We start from the raw sequence: 25,733 nt of genomic DNA, 5'->3' as shown, positions 1-25,733 counted from the left end.
CCGGCGTTACAAAGGCCATGCTAACCGCAGTACACTGACTTACATTACACTGTAATGTTTTCAAAAATGTCGCATTACAATTGCGGTAAAATGGCACGGTTTCTGAACACTTGAGAGCAGCTTATGGATGCATGGGGTGTAAGACTGAATTTGTATTGTGGATTCTGTGATTGGTGTCCACGCAGACCTTCCACGGTACAACGCAGGCATTAAGAGGCGTGCATTTGCAAATTTTTTCCCCCCCCCCTTCACATTCGCGGACGTGAATTGTGTATACCACGAGCAGAAGTAAAACCACAGCATGCTCTATTATACCATGGAAATCCGTACGGATGGCTTTAATTGATGTCAGTGGAGGCGTCTGACCCACAGCCCATATGCAATTAACATTAACGGCATGGGAAATGCAAACCAAAACCCTGTACTGCGCATGACCACCTACAAGCATCCGGTCATCCACAATACAGGTAAGTGCCATACGCAGGGTCACCGGTTGGGCTCACAGTTGGAATCCTCTGTGGGCCTCCTGCATGTGGAATCTAACCTGTTCGTGTGAGCCTCCCCTAAGGGTGCATGCACATGGACTACTTTTCCATTCAATTTGAAAGAAAATGGCCCCCATTCTTTTGGACGGGTGTATGCACACGGGATTTTTCACTTGGATTGATACTTTGAGTAAGCGGGGGCGGGGGGGGGGGATTGGAGTGTCTGATTTTCAGATGAGAATAGTGCAGGTCAATGTGCTGTGGTCAGTACATCAGACGGCACACGATGTCCAACGCAATTTATGCCTGAGAATGTCAGGTGCAACGTTTAAAGTGCATGTATGGAAAAAAATACATCCGACCATCCAGTTCAGCCTAATATCCTGCAATGTTGCTCCAGAGGAAGGCAAAAAAACTCCGGGAGGCTTTAGGAAAAAAATTCCTTTCCAACTCCAAACTGGCAATGAGAATAAAGGCCCTTTTACACGGAACGATTATCGTTCATTCAGTGAATGCAGCCAACGATCGTTTCTGCAGGCTTAGGGATCATCGTTGGGTCGTTCAATAATCGTTCGGTTTAAATATAGCTCATTCAGTCATTCTCACTTGTACAGCGAATGTGAATGATTTCTCATTTGAATGAGCCAACGATTTATCTGCCTTTTATAAACAGGCTGCAGAAGAGCGAACGAATGAACTGACGTTGATGGGTCATTCAAATGATAGATCGTTTGGTTTAAGCAGATCCTAATGTCCTAAATCTCCGACCCTTCTGAACTAATCAGTGATTTAATATAATATTATATTGCTCTTATATTCTTTTAGGCCCCCTGTCCACGGGCGTGATTCCACAGGGAGTAAATCGCTGGTGAATCGCGCAGCCTGAAGCTTTCCATAGTGTTGCTATGGAAAGCACCGGCCCCTGTCCACGAGCGGAGAATCATTGCGATTTCTCCGCTCGCAGACAGCAAATCGCAGCATGCTGTGAATTGCTGTGATTCTCTGTGGTCAGCCTATCTGTCAGATAGGCTGACCGCGAAGATTCGTCTGACTCCTGCTCCCGCGGCTGAGATTCGCCGCGGGACTTTGCAACGCCTGTGGACAGGCAGGCCATAGTGAGTTCTCAATCACCATGTCCTCAGGGAGAGAGTTCCATAGTCTCACTGATCTTACAGTAAAGATCCCCCTCTTATGTCAGTGTAGAAACCTTCTTTAATCCAGATGTAGAGTACCCCCTTGTTACAGTCCTGGGTATAAATGGGCAATGGGGGACCATACAGAGATCTCTCACAATATATTTATAAATTGTTATTTGATCACCTTTTGGCTCTTCTTTTTTTTTTTTTCTAAACTCCCAATTTTGATATCCTCTCTGGGTATTGTAGTCCGCTTATTCTATTTATTCCTTTAGTTACCTACTCAAGCTCTGATATATCCTCCTTGAGTTCTAGTGCCCAAAACCGTACACCATATTCCATGTGAGGTCTGACGGCCTTCTCGTCACACTATACCTCTGTTGATGCACCCCATAATCCTATTTGCTCTGGCAGAGGTCGTGTGACAAGATTGCCGTGTGATAGTGCAGCCTTGCACACTCATTGAGGTCAACTGGGCTGCGGTGCAAGTGGCCGTGACCTGCAGGTCACACAAATCTAACCTCTGCAGGTATTGGTTGCATATCTACACAGCCATCTCTTGTGGATAAGTCGCCATGTATTCCTAGCTCAAATATATTGGAAAGTTATCGGCCTTGCCAGTTTTAGGTCAAACTTGCTTTTCTTGCCACTTTTCAAAACTAAGTGACTAGTTCTGAAGCTATAAGTAGTTTCTTATAGGTTGTCTTCTCACAATAAGTCATCCCTTATCCACAGAATAGGTGATAATTGCGATGAGTGGGGGTCCCAATGGTTAAGGGATTAGCAAACTACGCCAGGCACTCATCCCCCTCATACTCGCTCCCATGCTGTTATGTAGGAGCGAGTATTACTGGCCTTCTGACAGAGCGGCTAGCAGGGGGCTGGGGCGGCTGGGGGAGATTTCACTTCTTGCTGCTGGCCACTTTGTCAGAGAGCCAACGATACCCGCTCCTGTGTGACTGCACGGGAGCGAGTGTATGCAGGAACGCGTCTTGGGCATCGGTGGCCCAATATTCGTCCCATCTAAGGCTGTCCACGGGTGTTGCGGTATCCGGCGGCGGAGATCCGCAACGGCATACCGCCACCTGGAAGCAGGAGCTGGCAGGTATGGATCTCTGCCGTCAGCCTATCTGACAGATAGGCTGACCGCGGAGAATCCCGGTAAATTCGCGGCATGCAAAAATCTCGTCTACGTTCTGTGGCCAAGCCGCACTGAAACTGACAGGCTGTGCGGAGAAAGACATGGCATGTCACTTCTTTTTTTAATTTCCGGAGATTCTGGAGATGCAGAAGCTGCTTTAAAAAACCCCCAGACTTGAGTTTTGAAGCTGCGCTTATCCTGCAGAAATCTTGTGGTTTTTCAGTGTGGCCAAGCCGCGGGATTTTCATCCCGTGAGAACTCGGCCTAACTCCACATCGAAATCCGCATGTTGGGCGTGTGGATTTTGGTTCGGCTCTTTCCGCAGGACATCTAATTTCAACGTATCCTATGAAGCAAGTCTGTCGGTGTGAAAGGTCCCAAAAAGACTTTCAAACTTGAAGATTTGCTTGAAGTGTCATTATAAAGAGAAGTTGAGGTCCATCCAACACCTATTCCTCTCTTGTGCGCACAGCTAGGTATTTGCAGTGTGTTCATAGAGGATATCTTCTGTGAAGGGTTTTCCCCTCAGAAGCTCCTTTCGTATTGAAGATGCTGCATTGATTGCCACGGTTGAGGGAACTAGACTTTCCACCAGCACTACCCCTTGGTACAGCAGACTGGTGGATAAGTTGTGATATGTGGACGTGTCACTAAGGCCGCCTTCACACGGGACGGCATTAGCCGGCGCTGCAGCACGGATTCCCCGGCCGGAGCATGTCGTCTATTCCCCCCCCCCCCCCCCCCCCCCCCATATTGTTACTGTGCTCTACTTTTATGGGAGCGTTGGCCGCACCAGAAAAGCATGTGGCCAGGCCGCTCTAAAACCCACAGCTAAGTGTCGCTGGTCTTGAAGCTGCGCTTTCCCAGCGGAAATCTCGTGGTTTTTTTCGCTGTGGGAAAACCGCAAGATTTAGCCTTAGGCCCCTGTCCAGGGGCGTTGCGGTATCCCGCGGCAGGTCTCCACCGCTGGGGAGCAGGAGCCAGCGGACGGTTCTCCACTGTCAGCCTATCTGAGCATGCTGCGACTTGCCAGCCGTGAGCAGAGAATCGCAATGATTCTCTGCTCGTGAACACGGGACCTGCGCTTTCCATAGCAACACTTCAGACTGCGTGATTCGCCAGCGATTTACTGCCGGCGAAATCATGCCCGTGGACAGGTGGTCGTAGGCCTCTTGTCCACGGGGAAAATCAGGCCCGCTACGGATTCTCCATGGAGAATCCGCAGCGGGTCCCTCCTGCCCCGCGAACATGAGGCCTAAAAATAAGAATTAACTCACCTCTCGCCCGCTCCGGATCTTCCCTTCGCCGCGGCTTCATCTTCTCTCCGTCGCGGCCAGATCTTTCTTCGGCCCGGCGGAAGCGCAGGGCACGTCGGTTGCGTGCCCCGCGCATGCATGGTCAATGCATCCCTATGGGATGCGGATCCGCGGGCAGGAGAAGAGTTAAAATCCGCTGCGGATTTTAATTCTTCTTCTGCCCGTGGACATGAGGCCCTTATAGTGCAAGCCACGTGGAGAGGATTTCAGAAAGCTCCTTCACACCGTGCATTGAATCCACAGCGTCTCTGAAACACTATGGATTCTAAAGGCACAGCATGCCTACCTAGGCTGTGGATTTCAATCCTTGGCATGAAGCACAGTACAGATCTCAAATCTGTGTGCACCAAAGTGACATTTCAAGGTCGATTCTACTCCAGATCCACATGGGTTTGCCTATTGAAAAGGCTGATCTGCTGCAAACAGAAGTGCAAATCTACCACACATTTGGTGAAAGGATCTGTACAGAAAATACACTGTGAACATTCACCGAGGACACTCAGATGGGCGGAATTTAGCCGCAACACATAGGAAACTTCTACAGCAAAATCCACATTTAGACATGCAGGTTTTGGTGCAGATTTCCATGGCGGCAGATTCGGCTATGTGCTGCGACCAAATTCCAACTGTGAAAGTGTCCCACATGTTCCAAGATGGTGACAACTACTCAGTCTCGCTTCTCTGCAGTAACGCTGTCTCACACTCACCACTTGATCAGCATCTCTCCTGACATCAGAGAAGGCAGAGCAGCTTTAGAGGCAGCCAACCACCACACCAGGGATCCCTCCACGTACCCAGTGGAGCAGATGGAGAGGCAGGACTGAGTAAATACAAAAAATTATAATTATGGGCTGGATTTAACAATAAACTATGCTTTTTTTTTTCCTGGATGAAACAATCCCTATAACATGCACCTGCTGTGACACAGATGACGTTAAATAGGGACCCCTGTTAGGATGTGATGGAAACTCTGCAGAATTCCCAACTGGATTTGTGGGCAGAAAATTTGTGGTGCGATACATTAGGAGTAAGGACTTGGCGTATTTGGCCTGCGTATTGCGCAGTATGAGCAAATATGCATATAACGTGTAATAACTGCATATTTTATGCAGCAGGGTATGATGATGTGTATTACGCACCAAGATAGGACATGCGGTTTTGTTTTGTTTTTAAGCATGTAATATACAGTTCTGAATAGTCCAATGTAAATCAATGGGCTTTTAACAGTGTATTATGCATGCAAGAAATACGCAGACTCATGTGAGTGAGCCCTGAAGTGTATTTTGCCTTGCAAGAAAGGCCACCAAAAAATGTTTTTCACTAAAAAAAAAAAAAGTGAGAACCTACCCAATATTTGCATTGTATCCATTTCTATTGCAAACTTGTCCTGGTCGTCTTGCAGAGTTTGACCTTTCCATAATGGAGAAAATCTGCAACAACCTGCAACTGTTACAGATGACCCACAAGTCTGAATTTCAAAAGTATTACCGTATTTTCCAGTGTATAAGATGACTGGGCGTATAAGACAACCCCCAGCTGTCGCCTTATACGCCGGGAATACGCTGTAGAAAAAAATCAATACTTCCCTTCCGCAGCGCTGTTGCAGGCTGTCACTCCATGCTGACAGAGCATTGCTCTCTGGAGGCGGGGCTTGAAAGCTAAAGCTCTGATTGGCTAACTCAATGTGGCGTCAGCCAATCACAGCCATTCAATGATGCCACTGAATGGCTGTAATTGGTTAACCCAGCGTCAGCTTTCATTGGCTGACGCTGCGCTGAGTTAGCCAATCAGAGCATCTGCTTTCTGGAGGCTGGGCATTCAAGCTCCGCATCCAGAAAGCGAAGCTCTGTAGGTGTGAAGGAGGGAGTGACAGCCTGAAGCAGCACCACGGGAGGGGAGCAGCGTATAAGACTACCCCCAACTTTGGAGAAGATTTTCCTGGGATAAAAAGTCGTCTTATACGCCGGAAAATACGGTACATTTATTTTTTTTGTATGTCATCTGTACCAAGCGGTGTAGCGTTTAGTGCTCTATTACGGTGACATTGCTGCAGGTTTACCTGTATTGGTAAATAAGAGGGATTTGATTGCAGGACCCCTCTATTCATGCAGTATGCCCTTATGGGATGTTTGTTTTAGGATTAGGCCCCTACCCACATTAACCCTTTCCACATTACTTTAGCTTATGACAAGCTTACACTTTTGAACAAAATTCTAGATATTTTGAAGAGTACTTGTGTGCGCACATCACTACTACTCTTCTGTAAACATGTAAGTACCTAGTAATTGGATAAACATCAGTCTGCTTTCACGTGGCCAAGAAATCGCACAAGATGTGTGTGTTGCGAGGTGCACAAATATGAACCCCATTCTCTTCAGTAGGGTCATACCCATGAGCAACGTTTGTTTTCTGTACGCATTGCACAAAACTCGTGTGAGAATATCACTCGCCAGAATAAGCCCTTATGGCACTATCTGACTATTATACATAATGCACTACCCATCTCTTCCTACAAAAGGCTAATCGCTTTAAAATTGGAGAAGGAACTTTCTACAAAACCTAAGAATTACTGATGCATAGTGCTCTGTATTTCTTTAAGAGGTTCTTCAGCAGCTGCAGTGCTTACTGAGTCGATGCTTTAATAGCCTTCCCCAGTTGCATCAAAACAAATACAACTCCTTCAGACCTTTTTGAAACCTATATCCCATAGCACTCTGTTAGTAAATGGGCAAGAAGTTCCCATTTTCTCATCAGAGTTTCTGCAGCAGCTGAAGTGTTCAGAGGAATAACGCGCCCCCAGCTATACAGGAAGGATATTGGGAGTCTTACCGACTGCCTTCAGATCACTTACTAAAATATATACTAGATGGGCACTTTATTAGAGACACCCAGCTAGTAGTGTGTTGGCTGGGCCGAGAAAATGTGGTTCTTTTTGCCTACTTTTAATACTGCGCAGGAAACGTCAAGAGGATTGTAAAGATACCGGGGCAGGTATAACGGTATAGAGCAATATGGCAATCTCATTATCAGCACTATTACATGCCTAGCTCAGATGGTAGAGGTAATCTGTTATGGCAGCTTCCCCTTTAAGATGGCAATGCCACTGGAACTGGTCACCTGATGCTACAGCCCATCTGTACTAAGGCCTGTTACAACTTTGGTTGGACTGTCCGTGTTGTAACTGGCTGCAATCTGCTTGACTCTGCACCGCCTCATTGTCAGACGAGTTCTTGACATCCTCCTGTAACTAATTTTTATGTTAGTTATTTACGTCCACAAGAACCCCTTTGGTTGGAGGTTTTTCCTCAATCACACCATTCTTCGAATGTTCTTGATGCAGAACTGGCAGTTTTTGAAATAGTCTAGTAGTGATGACCATGTCTCGCTCAGATTACTTGTTTCTTCCCATTCGAAGGTGGATACTTACTGAAGCTCATTCACAGAAAACTCGCTCACTAGAGTCTATGCTGCAGTCTGGGGTCGGTGTCTAACTTCCATACAATGATGCTCCAACTGTAAAAAAATAAAAATAAAAAAAAGCAGGTGTGTGTAAAGTGGCAATATCATGTATCTGCAGTAGTAATATGGGTGATGCCGCGGGATCTGCACAGGAGCAAGTAGACTGCAGGCGGCAGAGCCAAGCTTCTAGATGGGGTTGGATGTTTGTGCCGGTGTGCTGCATGGGGCAGTATAGTAATATGCAGGGATCAACTCCTTATAAACTGTGTTCTCTGAATGGCTTGGATGGGGCCCCCTAAAGGCTTTCTACAGTAATGCACTTGGGTTGAAGTGTCCAGTTGAGAGCGGTTTTTGTGCGTAAATACGCTGCATATTTACAGGAGTAAAAAGACTTCTAATAGGCAAAAAAACACAAGGCAAGAGCGCATCTCACCCCGTTAATACATGTGCACAGAATTATACATACGCCCGTGTGAATCCACCGTTGGGCTGCTCTCACACAGCCCGTGGTCTTACTCTGACAACTTGGGTTCAGGTTAGTCTCCTAAAGTGTGCTTTCACACTGGATAGAATTGGCCTGCAAATGTGGATTTTTCTTTTTTTTTTTTTTTTTCTTTTTTTCCCCAGCTGTGGAATTTCTTGCATCTTTTCCCAGACTTTTAAGTGCGCAATTAAATCTATTGTGTTACAAACCCGCAAGAACGATTCCGCAAGGCGTCCCTTTTTTTTTTTCCCACTGCGGAATTGAATCTTGCGGTTTTTGAACTTAAAGATGTGCGGATTTTAACAGGCGCGGAATTCAAGTCCCATAGAGCTAACATGGTGACGCCGAAATGTCCGGGCGGACTTATTCCGTGTGAAAGCACCCTTAAATTACAGCAGATGTCACTTCCTTGTGGAAACGCCTTGTCCGACTATTAACCACTTCATTGCCAAGAGCGCCACAAACCAGAGGAGGACAGATAATAATCATCTGGAAGGGCTGCTGTGCCCTTATACTCGCCAGCAGTAACCTGGCTTTACAGTGATACTAATGTATATGTGCAGCAGTGCAGCCCTCCTGTATATACTCTATAGGTGGCATGCAGTGTATAGAGGTCCAGCTCCGGCTGTACAGGCTTGTCCCTCTGGGTGGGCGGCAGTGAGACCCTCTTCCTCTGCACACTTACTACACTCGCTGTTTCCTTGAAGACCCCTCTGGCTCTCCTCGCCCTGTTTGGGGTAGTGTGGGTTAAAGGGCCGGCTGCGCATGCGCCACAGGAGGCGGCTGGAGCCTCCATGTGTAAGAGGCGCATTATTTGGCAACGTGAGCGGAGGCCAGGACTACCGGGGAGCCGTGTGTGCAGGGAGCCGGCGACAGAGGCCTCAGCCGGCCTGGCCCGTTCTGCCGCCCCGGTGACACGGTAAGGAGGGCAGCTGCCACCGCCGGCCGGGAAGTTTTCCGATCTGCTTGTTTTGGGGTTCCGATGGAAAAGTTGTAGTATTTATTATTTTATTTAATGAGTCAGATGCTCCTCCTCACCGGGTGGGGGAGGGGAGCGGAGCCCTCATTATCCCCCGAGCCCCGGTCCCTGCTGGTGTCCGCCGGGCTCCGCGGTCAGGTAGGTCCTTCGCTGTCCGGCGGGCGAGAGAAGTTGCCGGTGATTACGTGATTGTCTTTTCCGGTTATCCTATTATTACAGTCCGGGGTGGGGGAGGGGGCAGCGGGCTATTTACAGCACTCATGCGGGGAAAACCGGGGTCCGTCGCCCCTTGTGCGACCACCCCCCGCGGCCGCACACCCGAGTGCACACAAGTTTCCCGTGCTGTCCCGGCGGGGTGCGGTGCCCGGGGGCGGCTGCTCTGCGCCCCTTCCCTGGAGTTTAGTGCATCGCTCGGCGCGGGTAACCCCTGCCCCATCCCTCGCCTCCCTGCGAGCTGTGCGCCCGTCTCCTGCCCGTGCACCGGGCACACTGCTGGCACCGGACTGGTGACCAGCAGGCTGGGGGCGCTCTAGTAGGTGTTGTACGTGAACCAGGCGGAGCGCAGGCCATCTTATGTCTTACAAGATGCACATCTGTGTCCTGATCACTGTCACCAGAAGAGTCCTCCTCCTCCTCGCATCAGGCAGAAGGTTACGGCAACTTGCCTCCCCTCCTCTCATACGTCTTCTGTACTCCGCTCCACAGGACCACTACCTGCTTATTCATTCTTTATTCATTTATGTTCCCTAACTTTCTCCTTGCTGGCCCCCTACAGCTGTACTCGGTGCTATACACATGTCTATGGCAGTGTTTACATCTGCAGGGGGTGCCGGCTTCCTGCAGGAAAGGGGGACCCCATTGACCTTATTGGTGTCCGTTTTAGTCTCCGTTCAGCTGCCCATACGTTTTACCATAGTACAGACCGAAACAAGAAATGCTTCATTTTAATTTTATTTCTTCTGGAAATCCACTTCTATTGGGGTATTTCCAGCCTGTATGCTGCAGCTACGATGTCTGTAAGTCTTACTCACTTCTATAGGAGTTACAGAAACTATATCAGACAGTCCACTCAACTATTTCCATAACTCCCGGGGACCACCTGCAGCCCGGCTGGGGTGGTCTGCCTCGGAGGTGTCAATCAGCAACAGGGGGAGCCCTTCACTCACAAATATGAGGACTCCAGAGCACCTGCACATCATTGGAAGGACTTCATGCTCTGCTCACATTGTAGCTATTAGAATGGGATTTTTGGATAACTACTGCAAAACTAGTTACACAATATTTAACCAGGGTGTCTGTCCTTACTTTATACTGACCCCAGATTAGGGAGTGTAAACCTGGTGATAGATTGCATTTGAAGGGGTTTTCCTGCTTTTAAAAACTCATGACCCAACCATAGAATAGGTAATCACTAGCCATTCACTTCAATGGGAGCTGTACATGTAAAGCCACACTACAGGCACGCTAGGCTACTGCACAATGTATGTATATGCCTCCTGTTCTGTATACTGCAGTACAGCTAACAGCTGATTGGTTGGGGTCCTGCACCGCCATTGACCTGCTATTGATGCTCTATACTATGGTTGGGTCATCAATTTTTTAAGAGCTAGAAAACCCCCTTTAAAGAGTAAATACTTTGTTAAAAAAAAACAAAAAAACTTTTGACATGTTTAAGCAATATGTGAAAAGGTTTTATCAGCAGAGGCTGTTGAGTTTACACCCCTCCTCGCTGCAACAAGGGGACTACAGCGCTCACCCGAGTGTTGTGCCTATTCGGCTGTCTGAATCTGGTTGTAAGCCTGGATGGCGACACTGTATGCCTGCTGTCTGTCTTGTGAATGACTGCAGCGGCACGCCGGCAGTCATGCGCATTAGTGTTTTTTTTTTTTTTGTCAATTTGAATATTTCCCGCGCTGTTGCTGAGATGACACGGGTACCTGCAGCCCATACGCAATGTTAATTGTGTATGGCCTGCAGGTTGGACAGCCTCCATTGACATCAATGGAGGTCGTCCATGCCGAATCTGCAGTAGAGTAGAGCATGCTGCGTTTTCTCTTTTGCTCACGTAATATGCAATTCGTATCCGTGTGTGAGTAAAAATGCATGTCGTCTTAATGCTCGCGGTCTACCACTGATCACATGGATGGCGATCGTGGTATCCGCAATCCAAAGCCGCCTATGTGAGCCCAGCCTCAAAAGAATTGGTGTAAAATCTTTGGAGATCCATGAAAGCTGCAGGCCATTTCTATGTTGTTCCTGCCATAAATGACAGCATAAGCATATACTGAGCTAGTATTAAACATTGAAGCCTAAAACAGGATCCTACCTCTTCCTATTTCTAAGGGGGTTTTCCAGGCAGCGTCTGCTGTCAGTATTAGGATACACTGGCGGTTGGAGCAGAAGCTGCTGGCCCGACCCTTGTGTAGTGGTCAGCACTTGTAATTGCAGGCATTGATTTCAATGAGAGCTGCGCCTGCAGTTACTAGTGCTGCCACTACACGAGTCGGAGCAGCAGCTTCTGCTCCGACCCCTGGTGTATGCTGGTACTGCCCACTGGAGCCACTTAGAAAACCCCTTTAAACTATCTGTCAATAGCGTACCCTAAAATTGAGTTAACGTGTAACACTCTGCGGATGTTTGAAGTGTAGTGTTTGTGTTTTAAAGAGAAGCACAAGCGACTAAACTCAGCTGGCCACCGCAGTCATCTATTGGGCCCCGCAGGGAGCACAGTTAGGTACTGAGCACTTAATGCGGTAAAGGACCTCTGTTACCACCTTTAAGCAGCATAAACTGCGTTATGGCGCTCAAACCGGAGGGAACGGAGACGCCCATGTACTTGGTGCCTGCACAGCTTCACTCCCTTCAGACGGCTCTGTGCTTGCACTCCCCCATTCATCCCTGTGGGAGGTGGGTGCACATAGCCTTCTGAGGAGTCGAGCTGTGTGTGTGCACCAAGTTCATGGGGACCAAAACCTACCTCTTGGGACTCCCTGTTTCTTCACCTTTCAGTGCTATAATATAGGTTATGCTGGTCAAAGGTAGCAACAGAAGTACTACATAATGCCACTGAAATCACCAGGTTGTCTGTAATACCACACAGGTCTACCAGAAGATACTTTGTACCAAATCTCCACTCCAGACAAGACATGAGGTTCCTGAAGCTACTCCTGCTACATGGAGACTCTCTTTTAGTGCGGCTTTCCAGTTTTTTAACCATTAAGTGACCACTGCAGTTCACAGGAGTGCATGGAGTTACGTGCACCTTATAGTATTCCCCTGTTCTGCAGGTTGATAAAATTGGAAAGTCGTGCTACAAAAAGTCTCCATTTAGCCTCAACTTTTTAACCCCATTCACATTGCAGCATTCTAGTCAGTACTTTGTACTACTGTATCTCGGACCCATTCTTGGCTTGGCCTGGCCTTTCTTTGCAGACTGCTCCATTATACTTTTTTCTCTGTAGCTTCTTTTCCTGGTTTTGACTTTCAAATACTGACCAGAATACTGCTGTCTGAATGGGACCTTAATCGGGTATATAAAATGTGTTTTCTATACTAGACAACCCATTTAAATGGGGTACCTGGGCAGCCAAAAGAGGAAAAAAGCTCCAATATCCATTACTATCTTATTACCCCATAACAATACAAGTTTTTTGTTTTGTCTAGATACTGTATAGATCCACTGTGGCAACGATCAGCTGCTTACATTGGGCTGCTGCCCATGGCCAAGTCCTGGGTTAGCATCCTTGTCCTTTGGTCATATGGCTTTTCGGTATGGCACACTGTTTGCCATGCAATGAAGAGGTTGCGGCGCTTGCCCAATCCCTGCTTCAAATGGCTGATGGTGGAGGTGCCGGAGGTTGGTCCCCTCACTGATCGAAAGTTTATTACCCAAGCATAGATGATAAATAGTTAAAGGCTATGGACACCTTTTTTCTGGGGCAACTTTTTTCACTTAAATGCATGTGTTTTGGGCTGACAATCACTTTTGTAATAAAGCTTCATTAAAAATGTTGCAGTTTGTTCTACACCTTCTACATTTCACTGTCTGTCTATAGGATGATTGATGGGTGTTTAAGCACCTACCACTTGTCCCAACGACCATCCCTCCTGTTCTCTCACACAGGCGATAATTGGGGATCGCTTCAATTCACAGTAACAGGCAGCCTTTATAAATGAATGACTACCTGTTTGTACGGGCCGGCTATTAGGTTTTTATGCCTGCACAAACGAAATGACTAACGATAAGCAAATTATCATTCATCTGGGCATGAGCAGTGTTTACACTGAACTATTTAAGTTCCATCCGATCCAAGGATAAATCCACCTATTGTCACTATGTAACTGTCCCCCAATAGATCAGTCGGTGAGGCTGGACTGACTGCTTTCTCTTCTCCTGAATGTTCTTATCAGTCAATTTATCATGAGGGCTGAAAACTACTGGCCCTTTTACACTTGTGGTTCTCTTTTGCCCAATGGAACAAGCTGGAGATGTCATCCCTAGATCATTCGCGGTCGGGCAGTGTGTTAAGACAGGCAAATCATCATTGAAAATCATGGTGTCCGCGGACAACTAGCGTTCAGTGCTTCACATAGAGATGTGAAGCTTTGAACAATTGGTGTTTAAATGGCAGGATAAGTGCTCGAGTCGGCTGAAGTTGGTCGAGCGAGAACCTCATGATTTTCGCTTGTCGTTTGCCTGTGTTTTTAAACTGGACGATTATCGTTAAGTTTAGTTCGTTTGAACGATCGTTAGTTCTAAACGGGGCATTGGAGTACTTCTACATCGGGCGATTGCTTTCACAGAGGAGCAGTAATCACAGTGAATGGAGCCTGAATGCGCCAACCTCTTCCGGCTGCCTGCATTCAGAGTAAACAGGCAGTCCTTCATACATGGGCTGCCTGTTTAAACGGACCAACAGTCTCTTGGCACGGTACAAACCAAGCGACTCCAGCAGGTAGTTCTCACTCACTTACCCTGTTGGGTCCGGTGTTTGCACAGGATGAGTCGCCTGTAATCCTTCTTTTGAGTGATTTACTGTGGCAACTATCTGCCAGTGTAAAAGTATTGTAAGCTTCAGTCCATCCTCACCAATATCTTCTACCAGGACTTGGTCTACACTGTCTGCATACAGTGGTATGTAGAAGTCCAATGGCGCAACATGTTAAGTAAACTCAATGGCAAAAGTGATAGTCTAAAATACATGCATTGAAGTGAAAAACAAATTGCCCTCCAATGCTGGTCATAGCCTTTAAAAGGAGTCTGTCTCCTCTAAGCTTATGGTGACCCATGGAGTCCAGGAATGTAAGGATTATACTTTCCTTCCCCATTGTCAGCACTGGAAGCTGCCGCTGAATGCATTGGGCAGCACAAGAAGTAGTCCACCCATTATAAAATTGGAACAGGCGGAGTACTTAGGCCGCCTGCACACGGGCGGGTCAGATTCCACATGCGACATCATACCCTGGCAGCAGGGGTTGGATTCCACATGCAAAATCATGCCCCTGCTTTTGCTGTACAGCGAATGGTCCGCATGGTTTGCCCCCCCACCTCTGCACGGTTTCCACTCGTGTGCAGGAAGAATCACTTTTCAACAGCATGCTATGGACGGAACTCGCTGCGGACGCCCGCTCCGTATTCCGCAATGCAAATCCACCCGTGTGCAGCCGGCCTTGGTGCGTCACTCCATGCATTTAACGTCGACTTTCAGCGCTCGCACACGGGGAATGACTGGAAAGGCAAGTATAAAACTTTCATCACTGGACTCTATGGGTCACCTACTTTCAGCCAATGAGCTTATGGGGCTAAAAGAGGTTGACAGATTCCCCTTTAACACCCGGATATCTTACACTTATGGATGGTAAACCTTCTACTTCATTATATGCTCTTTCATCTTCTCACAATTTTTCATTATCAGTTTGCTGCCACTAAATATGAAGTTTCATGTTTACATCCAAAGGCTTAATAGCAGTGCTAACCCACTGCCTATTGTCCACCGTGTAGGCAATCCTCTGTGAGCTCAGCAGCTTGCTCTTCAAAGAATAGATAGTCCACACTGATGCATTGGAGCAAACAGACTGAAAACAGATGACAATCTTGGGGAAATGAGGCACAAAAGAACATGTTTGTCAGGCAAAATCAGACACTGCATGGAAGAAATGGTACAATCGTTGTGCTCCCTGCTCAGTAACATGTGACGGAGTTGATAAAGGATGCCTCGGGCCATGCTCATGTATCGAGGGTTTTATTAGGATTTACCTGCAGGAACTGCTGCAGTTCTACAAGTAGTGCTGCTGATACTTATTGTTACTATGTGTAACACATGCGCCCCTGTGTGTGAACCCTAATGGTACATTGACACATAGTGAAATTGCTGCAGCAAAAAATTTGCATTAATATCCACATTAAAAAAAATAATCACACCCCTGGTTCAGATCCACAGTATACCTCACCCATCCAATAGAAGGGGTCAAATCTGCACCAAAGACTGTCAAAATCCACACCAAAAAAATGTGGAATTTGACGTGGGTTTTGGTGCCGATGTGCACTGTATTCTGCAGCACAAAATATAGTGCAGATTTTGTTGTGAATCTGCATCAAAATCCATAACGTGTGAACATCCCCCTAAGCATGGCCTCAGGACGGCTGCACTAAATATTGGCCCAAATTGTCATTTATTGGATACAAAAGTTGTAGTTTCACCGCCATGAGGTTGATAGAAGGAAGAGAAGTGGGGCCCATTTAGACAAACCATTTCGTTAAACCATCGCTCATTGAAAGACACTGATGAGCCTTAGGCCTCCCTCACACAAGGCGTTTTATACGGCGTTTAGCGCTGCCTTTTCAGCCCAGCGCTAAACGCTGTACAACACTCCCATTCATTTCAATGGGGCTGCTCACACAGGGCTGAAAACGTAGCGCCTCCCAACGCTGCGCTTTGACAGTGATGCATGTTCTATTTTGGGGTGTTTTCAGCCCTGCGTCTCCCATTGAAATGAATGGGCCGCGGTTTTGGCACTGCTAAAAACGCGGCAACACTTGGTGCCGCGTTTTTGGCAGCGTTAACCGCTCGCCGATTTTCGGGGTGAGGGCTTGTAATAGAAGCCCTACCCCGAAAATCAGTCCCTACTAGGTGGGGGGAAAAAAAGCAATACTTACATAGCCGCTACAGTCCGGGTCGCGGCCGCTGGTCTCTGCCGCTGATCCGGACTTCCTCGGCACCCCTGTGATTGGTTATCGGCATGCTCGATGCCCAATCACAGACCTTCATTGACTGTCTCAGCCAATCAGCGCCGGCAAGCTCTGATTGGCTGAGACAGTCAATGAAGGGCTGTGATTGGTTGTCGGTGCTTGCTCGATGCCCAATCACAGCACTCTATTGCCGGAGGCGAGGTTCTCAAACCTGGCCTCCGGCAATAGACTTTGGGGTGCCGAGGAAGCCCGGATCAGTGGCAGAGACCAGCGGCCGCGACCAGGACTGCAGTGGCTAGGTGAGTATAGCTTTTTTTTTTTTTTTTTTTTTTTCTTTTCAGCATTCTTGGCTGCGTTTTCAGCCGAGCTGAAAACGCAGCCAAAACGCTGGCATAAAGTATGCCAGCGCTGCTGAAACGGGGCGGAATCTGCAGTAACGCAGCGTTGAAAAACGCTGCGTTTCTGCAAACGCCCTGTGTGAGGGAGGCCTTAGGGATTCACAGCGGGATACAGCTGATACTATTGTTTCAGCTGTATCCTGCTCCTTGATGACAGGTGGGGTATGAAGAACACAGCTGTCTAGCAGTGTTCTCCCTACACCGCATAGAGCGATCGGCTGTATACCAGCCGGGCGCCCTGTGCAGAAAACGGCTGGATGCAGAAGTCAAGCGGGACCACCCCGCTTGTCTTCTGCCTCCTCCGCTAAGAGCACTTGGCTGTATAACAGCTGGGCGCTCCAAGCGGGGAACAGCTGGATGCAGAAGACAAGCAGGGCCACCCCACTTGTCTTCTGCATCCTCCGCTGGGAGTGCTCGGGTGTTATACAGCCAGGCGCTCCCTGCGGGGAACAGCTGGATGCAGAAAACAAGTGCCCTGACACCGTGCAGTTTTTGTTAACCAGTTGCTGAGTGTTGTCTTTTAGCGTGCTGAAAGACAGCGATGAGTCTTATCAGGGATTCACAGCGGGATACAGCTGGTACTACTGTTTCAGCTGTATCCCGCTCCCTGATGACAGGCTGGGTATGAAGAACACAGCGGTCCAGCTGTGTTCTGCATACCCCAATCGGAGCGCTCAACAGTATAGCAGCCGGGTGCTCCAAACAGAACAGCTGGATGCAGAAGACAAGTGGCCCCGCTTGTCTTGTGCATCCCACGCTTGGAGCGCAAGGTGATCGCTCAACGTTTGAGCGATCACCTTGCGCTTAAAGGCACAACGATTGTCGCTCAAAAGTTGCTTGAGTGACATCTTTTGAGCGATAATCGTTGTGTATATGGGCCTTAATTTCTGTTGCGTATTACATGCACAATATCCACGCACGGAATACGTTGTTAATGAACGTACATTGATTTTTACTGATCCATTCACACTTGTGTATATTCATTGCGTATAATACGCTTGTAAAAAAGAAGGCAGCATGTTCCATTTTACCACCTATTACGTGGAGCCCTATTCTCTATGTGCGTAATAAACGCGCTGCATACGCAATTACATTGCATATCTGGTGTTTATACACAACATTGCTAAGCGACAGAGTGGAGAATAAAAAAAAAGTCAGACTGCACATAACGGCGTGCGTGAGATACGCGGCGATATGTCACTACGTTCTACACGCAGCTTCTTACCGCAGGCTTGTGTGAGCCCAGCCGGAGTCTCACTCTTGATTACCAGCTGAGTCTATGCATTGTGCATACAGCTCAATAAAGCGACCCTCTGGGCTTGGACAAACAAAGATGGCCGCAGCAGCTTCTCTAACTGCCTCATGCACGTTTAGTATGCATCATTAGTCTAAGACACAGTGCTCTGATTAACCAGTGCTTGCCAGGGCCGTGGAGTCGGTAGAAACGTACCTCCATCTTCATAAAGTGTATAGATAGAGAGAACCGGTTATAAATGTGGGATGATTCCATACCAAATTTGTTGTAGATTTCCTTTCATAGGAATTTGGGTAAGTTTATAAATATATTCTAGTCGTATAAGACCCATGTATCAAAAAACATTCCCAAACCATACAACTTTAATGCAGTAAAAGAGTCATAAATGTAAGGTCAGAAAAAGTCTGCGCTCAGAGATGGAGTGAACTGAGGACAGATTCACATAAAAGTAATAGTGAGGTATGACACTTACTTGAAAGGAGGGGGGTATGATGCACAGATGCCCCCTCCTCAGAGTGTCCTCAACACAGTGTGAAGCTATGCTCCAGGATGCATAGTAATAATCCAAAGGTTGAAGTCAGACAAAACTTTTAATAAGGCGACGCGTTTCAGTGCAAAACAGAGCACCTTTCTCAAGCCATACAGATCAGAAAGGTGCTCTGTTTTGCACTGAAACGCGTCGCCTTATTAAAAGTTTCGTCTGACTTCAACCTTTGGATTATTACTATGCATCCTGGAGCATAGCTTCACACTGTGTGGACACTCTGAGGAGGGGGCATCTGTGCATCATACCCCCCTCCTTTCAAGTAAGTGTCATACCTCACTATTACTTTTATGTGAATCTGTCCTCGGTTCACTCCATCTCTGAGCGCAGACTCTTTTTCTGACCTTACATTTTCTGTTTTATCTGGGTGAGCTCTGGCTCCAGAACCCCCAGCTTGTATCTGCAGCTCTCCTTTGCTTGAAAGGATTGGAGTACTGAGGAAAAGACACATTGTGACTGTATCCGCATATCCCAGTGAGTGTGGATTGGATCTACCTGTGGCGCTCTCTATCATTTTTTTGACTTTCAATAAATGTAGGGGTCGGTCTGAGAAATTAAGGTGCAGGTCAGTCAGCAGCATGTCGTGTCCTAGTCTGCTAATGCAGAACGGGGCGCAGCAGGTAGTCACAAGCGCTGCAGTCGTTCTGTGTGTCCGTGACCGTCCGGTGGCTTTAGTGTCATGGGGAATCTGGAAATCCTGCATTTCCCTTGGGGTAGTGCTACATTGGGATTGGGGTCTTGGGAGAAAGGCACCCTAAGTCAAAAGCCGTTGCACAGAGCAGACTGCTTGTGTTGACCAACCCAAAAGGGATAAAAGCATTACTGCAGATATGCTGGTAGTGAACGCTGCTGTGGATTTTAGATTTCTTACGTTGAAAAGGGTAAAATCTATGCTGAGAACTTGCAGCGGAATCTGCACCCTGGGTCCACTACCTCTTCACAGGCCGAATACTTTTTTATTTTCATTTTTTTACAGAAGTGGTAAAATTTAAACCACCAGTTAATAAAAAAAAAAAAATTGGAAAGGGGTGATCCAGTTTGGGAATTCTGGCATGTAAAAGGTTAACAGCACCGGGATGATTTGTTCATCTACTCTGTATGGCTGATGCTGTAATTCACTACTGACTTATCTGCAAATCCACTTGGCAGGTTCGCCACTTTTCCGGTGCATGTGCGCTTACCTTTTGATCTCCCATTAAAGTACATCCACATTGCTTTACTTATGCGGTGATTTAATAGGACTACAAATGGGAAGTCAGACTTTGCTATTAGAAATTGGGAGCACGATTATCGACTAGGTCTGTTTACACCAAACAACTTATCATATGAACTAGTGAAAGATATCCGTTCGCTGTTTATACCGGCAGATACACCGTTGGCTCTTCTAAACAAGAAATCGTTCAGTCTTTCACATTCGCTATGTAAGTAAAAGCGACTGAACGACCGAAATTTAAGGCAATTAATAAGTGAACGAGCCAATGATTTGTATAAAATGAGCGCTTAACGAAAAGTGAACGATCGTTGGCTGCATTTACACTGAGATTATTTTGGCTTGTTTGAACAATAAACGGTAGTCGTTCCGTGTAGAAGGACCAGTAGTGGCAGAATGTAAGAGCACATCACAGATAATGCAGAATCGTGGGTGAGTGGCTGACCCTGTAGTCCTGTATGAATGGTGCCTTGTCTGGCAGCTGTTGTCTCTCTCCAGTATTGTGTGTGTAATTAATAAATATTATATATATATATATATATATATATATATATATATATATATAATATATAGCAGCTGAGATGCCTCTTATCCATACGAGCACTATAATTAGATTATTTAGCTTTTTATTAAATTGATCCATGCTGTTGGTGGACACCAGTATGTGGTCTGGTGACTAAAAGCAGTAGTCTTGAAGTAAAGCTAGCCATATGCTTGAAGATGACATTGGCACCCACAAACATGTAAGATTAGATTAGCCAAGCAGGCATATACACTGATTGGCTGTAACATTAAAATCGCCATGCTCCACCTGCCCTGTATATACATTTTTGCAGTGGCCGGAGTTGGCATGGGCACTCTGACCGCTCCATGGCTGTACAGCCCGATACGCAGCAAGCTGGGGTGCAATGTGTTGTCACCTTTCTGTGGTAGCCAGTATTGGTTGTGGTTTGTGCTACAGTAGCTCTTCTTTAGATGGAACCATATGTGCCAGTCTTTGTTCCCCATGTGCATTTATGAGCCTTGTTTTCACCGGTTGTCCTTCCTTAGGGCTCTTTCCCACGAGCGCATATACGGCGATGGGGTTTTTATGTTTTCACGCCTTTTCCATATAAGCGCCTGAATGGGCTTTTTTCTGCGATCACGGACAGCATTTTTCGTCCATTCACATGACTGTCGTTTTTAGCGAAAAATACGCCGCACCCCAGATAACCCTCGCTCTGCCAAAATCCTCGGATGCCTTCCAGTACCTATATAGAGGCACCTGTAAGCTTTCCGCAAAGTTGGACACTGCAGAAATGCCGCCCCCTCCCTTCTCTTTCCCTGCTCCTATAGGAGTCTATTGGACCCACCGGCGTATATTAGCCAAAACCTAGTTCCGTGTTTTGGCTGAGCGTATATACGCCGGCCGTGTATAGGTTCTTTTTCGCACTGACAGCGTATTTACGTGCCGTATATTCACCTGTGTGAATGGCTGCATTGGAAATCGATGCTTCACATGGGTACCATATATGTGCCCGGGCGTGAAAACGCATCGTATATGCGCTCATGGGAATAAAGCCTTAGCCTGCTCTTGGTAGGTACTAATAATACACAATGGGAACAACCCACAAGACCTTCTGTTTTTGGAGACTGTCATCTACCCATCAGTTTGGTCCTTGGAAGAAAGTGAGCAAGCATAATGGATCTGAGTGACAACACATCAACTGCAAGAGCTGACTGCATACTTGATGCTTAACGCCTCACGCCTCGGTCATGAGACAATCAATGATGATCACTTCACCTTTCAGGGCTTTGAATATTATGCCTAATTGATGTATACCTCGATGGGGAGAGAGGGAATTCACTTATCTCCTGGTTACCCCCAACATGAGCAATCCTTGGTCCCATCAGCAGCTATATGATTTAGGCTAGGGTCACACAGGGCGGATTTGCCGCGGTTCTGCCGCAGCAGATCCGCCCGCGGCCGCTAATCCCGGGATTAGCCAGCCATGTGGATGAGATTTCTCAAAAATCTCGTCCACACGGGACAGCTAATCCGTTGCGGTAAATCCAGTTGAAACCGCGGCTGCGGCGGCCACAACCACAGTTTCAAAAGAAGCAGCATGTCCATTCTTTTTTTCATTCCGCTGCGGCCGCGCTCTCCTCTATGGGAGCGCCGGCCGCAGCGAAAGAGCGAGCGGCCGTGCCGCTTCAAAGCCGCCGCGGCTTAAACCGCGGCGGTTCTCCCGGCGGAAATCTCGCGGTTTTTGCTGCGGCCAAACCGCGAGATTTCCGACGAAAATCCGCCCCGTGTGAACCCAGCCGTATTGTATGGCTGATCCTTCCAAATCTCCCAAGATTGGTCAACGTTAAATGTGTAATAGGTTTAGTTTTGTGATGAAGGTAAAGTGTTAAATGTAAAGCTAGTGTGCAGAATGGTGATGGCATTGTAAGTGTGGGTGATGTGAGAAGTAATACTTTCTAGAACAGGTGGTGTAGTCATGGGATACTCTCCAAGTACGCCGAGCACAAGGAGTAGCTGCATTATTTAGCATGTTTTAACATAAATGTGCAAAATATCAAGTAGGAATGTAGAGGTTGATTTGGGAACTAGTCATTATTTCTAAATATTGTGACATCACATTTTATGTATGCCTAAACTTGAGTTGGCCCCTTGTGATGCTGTCACTTCCTTTAGGCCAAGACACAGCAATGTGTCTAGTCCTGGCTGAAATGACAAGCTGGGAGTGTAATAGGAGGCAGCGCTCACATTGAATTTAATGGCGGGGAAGCTGGCTATTACACTTCCGATGATGACGCTATCTGGCCTGCCGCACTTCAAGCTGAGGTTCACCTGATTGAGCGAGCGGTGGAGTCCTGTCAATCAACTATTAATGTCGTATACTGAGAATAGGTCATTAGTAGTTAAAGTAACGGAATACGCCTTTAAACTGTCGAGTAAAAATCCATGGTGGATCTGCACCAATATTAGAGGAAATCTGCATATAACACAACGTTTTTAACACTGAGAAATTCTGCCCCTTGTTGCTGTGGTCTTGGGGGACTCGTCACCACTCTTAGAGGGGGTTCACACAGGGCGGATTTGCCACGGAAATTCCGCCTGCAGCCGCTAATCTGGGGATTAGCCAGCCATGTGGACGAGATTTCTCAGAAATCTCGTCCACACGGGACGGCCAATCCACTGCGGTTAATCCGGCCGAAGCTGCGGCGCGGCTTTGCCGACTGCAGCATGTCCATTCTTTTCTTTCCATTGCGGCCGCGCTCTCCTCTATGGGAGCGCCAGCCGCAGCGGAAAAGCGAGCAGCCGGGCCGCTTCGAAGCTGCGAGATTTCCGGTGGGAATCCGCCCAGTGGGAACCCACCCTTTAAGGTCTCAGTAAATCCTTCGGTTCTGGAGCAGCTCTTCTTAGAAGTGCACTGTGCTATTTCTGGTATTCCTCCTTGTCTAAGCCGTGCTGACAGCATCACACACCACTTTGACAAGAGGAATAGCAACACCCAGTAGTGGACTTATTCACCAATATTCAAGACGCACAGGAAGCGATTGGCACAGGAAGCGATTCTCAAACTTTTTTTTTTTTTTAATGGAGAATGCAAGTCTTTACTAGGATGTCAAAAGTAGTAACGGGTCCTCTTCAATGTGGTTATACACCTTCTATCATGTTCGCCCAACAGCTATTTTCCCCAATCGCCTCATTCGCACAGTGTTTGACCAAGCATGCATGTGGCTCTTAATAGGGAGAAGGAAATAAGCTGCTGGCAGTAGTAATTGGCAGCAGCTTGTCTCTCTTGAGAGCAAAAGGTTTGTGTGTTGAAATTCAACGTTTTTGTGTCCCCTCCCTTCCTGCACCCCAATCTTCCAGAAGAACAGACCACCATCCAATGCTCATTAGATGGCCCACTGATAGCGGTGGGGTGAGGTGACCTTGGTATGTGCAGGACCATCTTAAGGCTGGGGTCACACGGATCGTATTCTCGGCGGAAATCTTGTGGTTTTGCCGCAGCGACATTTCCGCCGGGAAAACGCAGCTTCAAAACCAGTGGCACTTAGCTGTGGGTTTTGGAGCGGCTCCGCCATGTGCTTTTCTGCTGCGACAGGCTCTCCCATAGAGGAGAGCATGGCTGCAGCAGAAACAAAAGAAAAAATGGACATGCTGCGTCCCCGGAAACCGCAAAGCAGGCTTTGTCGCGATGGATTCGCCGCTCTGTGGACGAGATTTTTGACAAATCTGGTCAACATGGCTGGCTAACCCCGAATCATAGCAATTCTCTGCTCGTGGCTGGCAATTCACAGCATGTTGCAAATTGCTTCGATTCTCCCCGGTCAGCCTATCTGTCAGATAGGCTGACAGCGGAGATTCGTCTGCCGGCTCCCGCTCCCGGGCGGTGGCTCTCGCGGCAGAGCTCCACCACGGGATCCGCAACGTCCGTGGACAGGGGGCCTACATCTTATTTGTGATCCTCCTTTTACAGAATGCTGTGTGTAATGTAAGTAGTAACATTTTCAGTCCACAGAAGTTCTACACATGGTGTTCTGTTTTCATGTTTTGCCTGTATGGCCTCCTGCACACGGGCGGAAATTCCGCGGCGGGATTTCCCTCAGAATTTACACCTGTGCACGCTACCATAGGATTACATTAGATGCAATCCTATGCAGACAGCTGCAATTTGACTCAGAGGCTCGCACAGCAATAGGACATGCCGCGATTTGTTTACCGTGAGTTTTTATGCGGTCAAATCATGGCTGTCTGTATAGGATGGCATTATCTAATGCAGTCCTATGGCAGCGGGCATGGGTGGAAATTCTGCAGGAAATCCCGTCGTGGAATTTCTGCCCGTGTGTAGGTGGTCTAAGGCTAGGTTAATACCTGCAGTGTGGCCTCCCTTATAAATGGGATCCATCGCACTGCATCATCTTGCGCCGCGCTCGCACACATCTTGTTAAAACGCTACGCTTCAAATGCGTTTTCGACAGTGTTTAACACCCCCATTCATTACAATGGGAGATGAGGTGTGTTAAAAAGCGCTGAAACGCAAAAAATTAGAGCAGATGGCTTTCAAAAATCGCTGCTTTAGAATGCTTATTTGAGAAACCCCATTGAAATCAATTGAGGCGTTTTTATAGCCTTTAGCGCGGCATTTGAAACTCTGCACTAAGCTCTGTTACAATTTTTAAAACTGAGAGTTGTCTTAAGTTCCGCTGTCGTAACGAACAACCCATTCCCTTAACCCGCGTCCCAAACTATTCCATTCCAGATTCAAATGCTACTTTATATAATACGCTTTACTATATGTATGTTCTATATCTAAATGATATAGGGGCCAGAGATGTACATCAGGGGAATACTCCTGATTAATATGCCTACAAAGTGAGCCTGAAACGAGATGGGGACAGTATCTTGTGACTTTTGATTTATCGTGGTCGCATGCGATTGGCCCTTGCGTGTATGGAATGGGGACACGTTCGTTATTTAGATTTTATTTCTTTGTTTGCTCCCTGTATAGGGAAGCATCGCCCACTAGTCTACTGCCCTTTCTTATACAGAGGCACACAGGCGTAATTTATCTTTTTACAATGGGGATCAATAGCTGCCAGGTCACTGTGTATGTATTGGCATATGTCATAAGTATACATGGGGTGGCGGATACTTCTCATGGAAGCATGAAATAAGATGTAAACAGTTTTACTGATACGTTTTCTTAGTGCCGCATTACTCCTGTCTGTATGAAGTGGGATGTTTGAATCTGCTGGCAATGATGGGAATGGCACGTTCTTTGTACAGCTCTGTGGAGTATGTTGGTACCAGGTAAATGTAGATGTGTCTTTAAGCAAACTGATATACAAATGGGAGATGCAACAATGCCTCAGCAGTGTTGCCCATGTCCCAGAGGAGCGTTCCATGGCGCTGTCTACTCACGCCTACTAGGTAGAGTCTCTAGAAGGAGAAACTGTATCCCTCCCAACTGAGGGGCAAAAGCCCTGAAACAGCCGTCTGTACTTGGTTATCGCTTCCTCCTAGAGAAGACTCTGGCTTTGCTTTATATCTCCAATCATGTTGCAAAGCTTGTTAATTGCTGGCATTGCACCTTCTTGCCATTTGCATACTGAATTACTCTAAGGCCACCTGTCCACGG

General features: G+C 47.3%; 1 protein-coding gene across 7 annotated transcripts in view; it reads left to right on the top strand.

Moving 5' to 3' along the window:
- Positions 1-25,733, top strand: part of GATAD2A (GATA zinc finger domain containing 2A) — a 71,768-nt gene that overhangs the window by 5,868 nt on the left and 40,167 nt on the right. Inside the window, exon 1 of one of the 7 annotated variants that reach the window (XM_066604520.1) lies at positions 8,812-8,940. The exons of the other annotated variants lie outside the window; for them this stretch is intronic. The gene's annotated coding sequence lies outside the window, so the exon portion shown is untranslated. Of the gene's footprint in view, positions 1-8,811; positions 8,941-25,733 lie in introns of those variants that run through there. 7 annotated transcript variants of the gene reach the window in all.

The sequence above is a fragment of the Eleutherodactylus coqui genome, chromosome 5 (assembly GCF_035609145.1).
Source record: "Eleutherodactylus coqui strain aEleCoq1 chromosome 5, aEleCoq1.hap1, whole genome shotgun sequence".
NCBI lineage: Eukaryota > Metazoa > Chordata > Amphibia > Anura > Eleutherodactylidae > Eleutherodactylus > Eleutherodactylus coqui.
This window is presented reverse-complemented; position numbering and strand designations above follow the sequence as displayed.